General features: G+C 30.4%; 1 long non-coding RNA gene across 1 annotated transcript; it reads right to left on the bottom strand.

Moving 5' to 3' along the window:
- Positions 1 to 226: 226 nt before the first annotated feature.
- LOC132803875 (uncharacterized) lies at positions 227 to 1,442 on the bottom strand. Its single transcript, XR_009639122.1, has 2 exons — positions 1,233 to 1,442; positions 227 to 685 (listed from the first exon to the last, which is right to left on the bottom strand). It is a non-coding gene; the product is annotated as an uncharacterized LOC132803875 (long non-coding RNA).
- Between the last annotated feature and the right edge of the window lie 4,452 nt (positions 1,443 to 5,894).

The following is a 5,894-nucleotide window of genomic DNA, read 5'->3' as shown; positions in this document are numbered from 1 at the left end:
GAGGAAAACTATTTCCGCTTGGAGGAAAATTTTTCCACCTGGCGGAAATTTATCAAGAGGCTTCAATTTTTCTTCATATGGGATTTCCGACTGGAGGAACGTTTTTCCTCCATTTTTCCTCCAGTAGGAAAATTTTTCGGCCTATAGGAAATATTTCCGACAAGCGGAAAATTTTTTAAAATTTGCAATTGAGCTCTTAAGGCGTTTGTGCATAACCGAATTCTAATAAATAAACATGGCACATTTCCTATAAGGTCAATTACTTATCATTACATCAATACCACATTGTTATCTTTGTTAAATGAACATTATAAGCCACCATTATATTTACAATTAAAAGTCAAATATAATAAATAATATGCATCTATAAACATGAAAAAAGGAAAGAAAAAAGCATCACCACGCAGCTCATATGCTAAGTTCTTTGTTGTAAACCTCATATGCATACTTCTTCCTAAAGAACTCCATGTTATCTTGTGTGAATGTCAATGGTAATCTAGCATGTAAGAATTCGATGGTCTTGAGTGTAAATATGCCACAGTCCTCTAACTCTGATTTTGTGCATCTCTTGCCGACGGAAACCATTACATTTTTACCATTTCGATATTCCCAATCACCACTACCATTTTGTACCAATGTTCCATTGTATAAAACCGCAATTACAATGTCATCATCTTCCATTTGACTACAAAATTAAATGAATAACGTTAAACTAAATCAATAAATATATAAAATTTTGAATAATATTAAACAAACATATTAACTGTATTAAAAAAGTTGATTCTGTTTTTTTTTTGGGGCCAAATATAGCTTTTTCCTAGTGGCGGAAAACTGGCGGAAAATTGGCGGAAAAGTGGCGGAAAACTGATGGAAAACTGGCGGAAAACTGGCAGAAAACTGGCGGAAAATTGGCGGAAATTTGCGAAAACTGACAAACTGGAGGAAATTGGCGGAAATTCATCTTTTTCGCCAAATTTCCTCCGTTTCTACTGTTTTTCGCGATTTTTCAGTTTTACACAAAATTTCTCCCATTTTCAAACCATATGCCACCTAAAGTATCTTTAAAATCACATAGAACATCTCATAAATCAATTTCTTGCATACCCATATCAAATAAGAAGCTTAAAAAACCCTAAACTAATAAAACTTACAAGAAAAAATAGAAAGAGAAAAAACAAAAAAATACATATTTCCTTACTTTCATCTAATAAGAAAAAAGATAAAATTTTTACCTGATTTTAGTTTGAGATCTGAGAAAATACAAAAAAATGAGAGTGAGAGGCGATGAGATGCAAAGAGTTTAGAGAAACCCCACGAACAGTTTTGTATAAACCCCACCCCCACGAACGAACGGCTGTGTAGAAGAAAGGAAAACTTTTGTAGATAAGGGTCCTTTAGTCCAAACGGGTAAAATATTGGTTAGTTTTTAAAAAAATAAAAAAATTTGCTATTTTTCTAAAATGCAATTGTAAAGTGGCTAGTTATCGAAAAAACCCTAATCATAACTCTAACCATAACCCACTTTAAGTAGATTTTTAAACTAACCGAAACAACTAAACTCTCTACTAACGAGCTATATTTTATAAGACTTTACTTGTACATATTATATTTTATTATATTATATAAATGATTATATCACATTTTTATAATATATTTATTTTAAAAAATATTTATATTGTTTATATGAACATATTTGATAAATTAATATTTAATAACATTAAAAAAAATATAAACATATTTAGTAAATTAATTTTATTTATTATTGTCATTTTATGATATAGAAACATCCTTATTAAACGTGTGGTAAAATGAGTGCATCAGCTCACATAACCAAATCTCTTTTAATTTAGCATTTTTAATTTGGAAGAATTGCATTTTGATTTTTTTTTTTTTTTAAGTTTAAAATGTTGTAATTTAGATTATCAGATTTCACATATTTTTTTTATTCAATTTAACTTTTTAAAAAGGTATGTAATATCTCCTTTCCACTTTATGAATATTAAAATGTAATTTAGTCAAATTTGTTGGAATTTAGATTCTCATGTTTTATAAATTTGCAGTTTGTACCCTTTAATTTAAATATCGTGTTAATTGTGGTTGGCCAAAATTATAATTGAACTCAAATGTAATAAATTAAAATTTAAAAACTTTAATTGTAATATTTTAAAGTTATAAATGTAATCTACCAAACTATATGATGCTAAATTACATATTAAGTTCAAAATAAATAAATAAACCGAATCCAAACATAAATATAGAATTACATTTTTTGATAAATATAAATAAATAATTATTTGAAATCAGATATATACAACTTTTCTAATATCTTGGATATGCCCACCTCTTAATGAGGATATAGTCCATAATAACATTTATCTTATATATATATAGTCGTTCGCTTATTAGGACACCCTAATAGCATTGAGTACAGATTTTGCAGTTATGCAACATATTGCAAGAGAAAAACCCTTTGCAACATGTTTTGTGATATTGAAGTCTGCATTAATTCTATTAGAACATTCTAATAAAAGCCTAATCTCTCTCTCTTTCTCTCTCTCTCTCTCTCTCTCTCTCTCTCTCTCTCTCTCTCTCTCTCTCTCTCTCACACACACACACACATATGTATTTATACACACGTATATGTTAATTGAAAATTTTAATTACCGTTCAAGATAAATTTTAATTTAATAAAATAAATAAATTTTATTTAAAACTGAGTATATATATATACTATAAAGTTTTTATTTTTTTCAAAGGGAAAAACAACTCTTTAGCCATTATTATGTAGAGAAGATAGATATAATTAAGATTTTGAAGGAATTAAGACTTGGAGCAAGACGGAAGATTATTAGGTGGTGGGAGAATGCTTGTTCGGCTGGTGGGCCCATTCTTCACTATAAGCACAGTGTTCATTCTCCAGGTAGCATGAATTTCCTATTGGCAATGCATAAGCCATGCTTCTGAAACACAACCCTCCAATATGGTTACAAAATAATTACTTTAATAATTTTATTTTCCCAAAAAAATAGAAAGATGAACTTTTGAATTAATATTGTTTTCAACATGAGATTATTAAAGGCACAATAAAGAAGAACATACCAGGATAGCAGCAACAAATCCGATTGTGGCCCATCCATTCTTAGGAACACCAATAGTGTTGACTTTAGGTGGATCAACCAAATTAGAAGACTTTGGTGATGTTTTATAGTTAAAATTTCACGAGCCTCTTCCAATCAAATAGAAACTAAAACCATGTAGATGTATTGGGTGGTTCTCTGGAGCCAGAATATTTGTTCCTTGAAACACTATTTCAACTTGCTCCATATAGTTGATTAACTTCCAAATAGTTTATTAACTTCACCTTTGTCCCCAAGCATGGGTTCATGGTATTGTTCCCTACATCTGCTGTGAAGTTGAAAAAATAAGGTGGTTTATTGGGAAAATCTGTGGTGTAAACCCCATTATTAGAGCCCATCTTTCCTTGAAGCCCAATCAAGCTTTTGCAAAGACACTTATATAGGTTAATAACATTTACATATGGAATCTACAAGATGATTATATATAGGTTAATTAGTCTATCAAACATATACTATATGGTAGTTAGGGCCTAGTAATTACAAGATTACCTAGTACACCCACCTGTTACTAAATTCTGAAATCAATATCAGTTGATCCTTAATAGCTCATCATTTCTAATTCCATTTTCTTACACTAAAACTTGTCAAACACATATAGCTATTTTGAAATTTATCATCACATTGCAGTCAAACTTGAGGTGAAAATTTTGTGATGGGATGTGTACAATAATTCTGTGGTGTATTAAGAAACATTTTCAATTTGAAATAGTAAACCAACAGGAAAGAGCTGATACCTGCAATATGCTTGTAATATATCAATGATTGGGGTCACAAAGCTAATAGTGTTTAAGCTTGAAGAGAGCCTAGTCCCACTGACCTAGAACAAGAAGCAATGGGGCAAAGTTCTTGATTCACAGAAACTGAAATGAACATTTAGCAGATTGTTGATTATATGTAATTTATAATAAAAAAATAAAAAATAAAAAAATAATATTATTGTTAGGATATTCTATTCTATTTGTTTAGATCTAATGCGCTACCTAACTCATCTTATACTGTCAGATATTGATGTAACACAAAGTTAAATGAGATAAAGAATAAATGTATAAAATTTTTAATTTTTTGCAAAGAAAAATCTATTGTTATTTAAATACTATGTATAAATTTAATTGTTTTCTATCAAAGGATTCGCTTTTTTTTGTTTTACTAGATTTTTAGTATTAAAAAAAAATAAAAAATACATTAAATTAATCGAATGGATTATATTAAGTAGATGTTTTAATATCTTGAGGTTCAAGAAACCAAAATTATAGGTTGAAAAAATGAATAAATATATGAAGAAATATTCTAAAATATTATATAAAAAAAGTTAACTGTAGCATTTGTCCAATCACTGTGGGCATGCCACCCCAAAATTCTTCCTTCATCAGAGAAAATAACTTTATAAGTGACAAATAAACCAATCATATAAATGGTATATGTAACAATCCGTACAAAAATACACACATTTTAATAAGTTTGGCCAAGTTTGACTTAGTTTGATCAAATCAAGAATATGTGGATCCAAGTTAACTTTTTCAATGGTCAATATTTTTTATTTAACTGACATACTATTGTGTAGATCTCGTCGATATGAGTTCATAGACTGGTGATATACTAAATTTTGAGTCACGGATAAAAAATTATGATTCCAAGAAATTTTAAACATAAGTTTTATATCAGTGTCCAAACTAGTCTCCAGTTTTTGTCTGTTAGTGATCCAAGGCCCTATATAAGCCTCGGTAAGGTGTCAAATAGGAAACAAACTCCAAAATAACCATTTCATCCCCAAAACCAGAGAAATTATCCCTCCAGGCCCGTGGGTCCGAACTGGGTCGTTTTAATCCGTTTAACTTCGAATCGGATCATTGTTGTTTTTGTCCATTCTGGCCACCAATCTCTTACAAGCGCCAGCCAGGGAAAAAGCCCACGTGAAGGCAAGCTCAACCATGAAATTTAACTTCAAACAGTGACCGTACGAGCCTGGATATGGCCGACGCCACGGCAGCTGGCAAGGTGGGTCATCGGATTTTTTCATTTTTTGGCCGTTTCAGGCCAACCCATACATCTATCCTACCATTTCCGAACACTCTGAACTCATTTCTGTGGTTCTTTTGCCCATATTCCTCACCATTTGAGAGATATGACAGCGGGAATTTCGGCTGAAGCTTCAACCAAGTTTTCCAATCACCAGATGAACTTTTGGACCGAGGTAAGCATACCACTGTGTTCCTTGTCTCTTAACCTTTTTATGGATATAAAGTTTGTAAATTTTGGAGGTCGTTTGATAATTTTTTCTTTTTTGGATCAATTAGTTAATTATTAAATAAATTTGGACTGTGTTTGGACAAAATTGGTTAAATCGGTTAAAATTGTAGTTGGGTTAGTGAAATTGAATATTATTAGGATCCATTAGAAGGTGCAATTCTGAAAGATTAGTCTTCAGATGAAAATCCCCAATTTTGGGTACTAGGTCCCGAGGATACCTGATATAATTAGACCGTTTGGTGTCCAATTTACATAATTATATAGTAGTATAAATCAATTTAAGATATTTGAGTTGTACAAATGTCTTTGATTTAGTTATTTGGAGCCTGAGAAATATTTTATTATATTACAGACACTCGTGTTGAGTCTGGAGGTGGTTATGCAAAGAAGCAAGAGTGAGCATTTGTAGTATAGTGAGTTGGTATATCTTTTTAAAATGTTTTGGGTATATAGTATAATATATATGTGATTTAAATATTTTACGTATATACCTTTTGATTGAAATGTTTG

This window comes from Ziziphus jujuba, chromosome 5 (assembly GCF_031755915.1).
Source record: "Ziziphus jujuba cultivar Dongzao chromosome 5, ASM3175591v1".
NCBI classification, from domain to species: domain Eukaryota; kingdom Viridiplantae; phylum Streptophyta; class Magnoliopsida; order Rosales; family Rhamnaceae; genus Ziziphus; species Ziziphus jujuba.
Note: the sequence above shows the minus strand (reverse complement) of the source record. Positions and strands in the feature narration are given on the sequence as shown.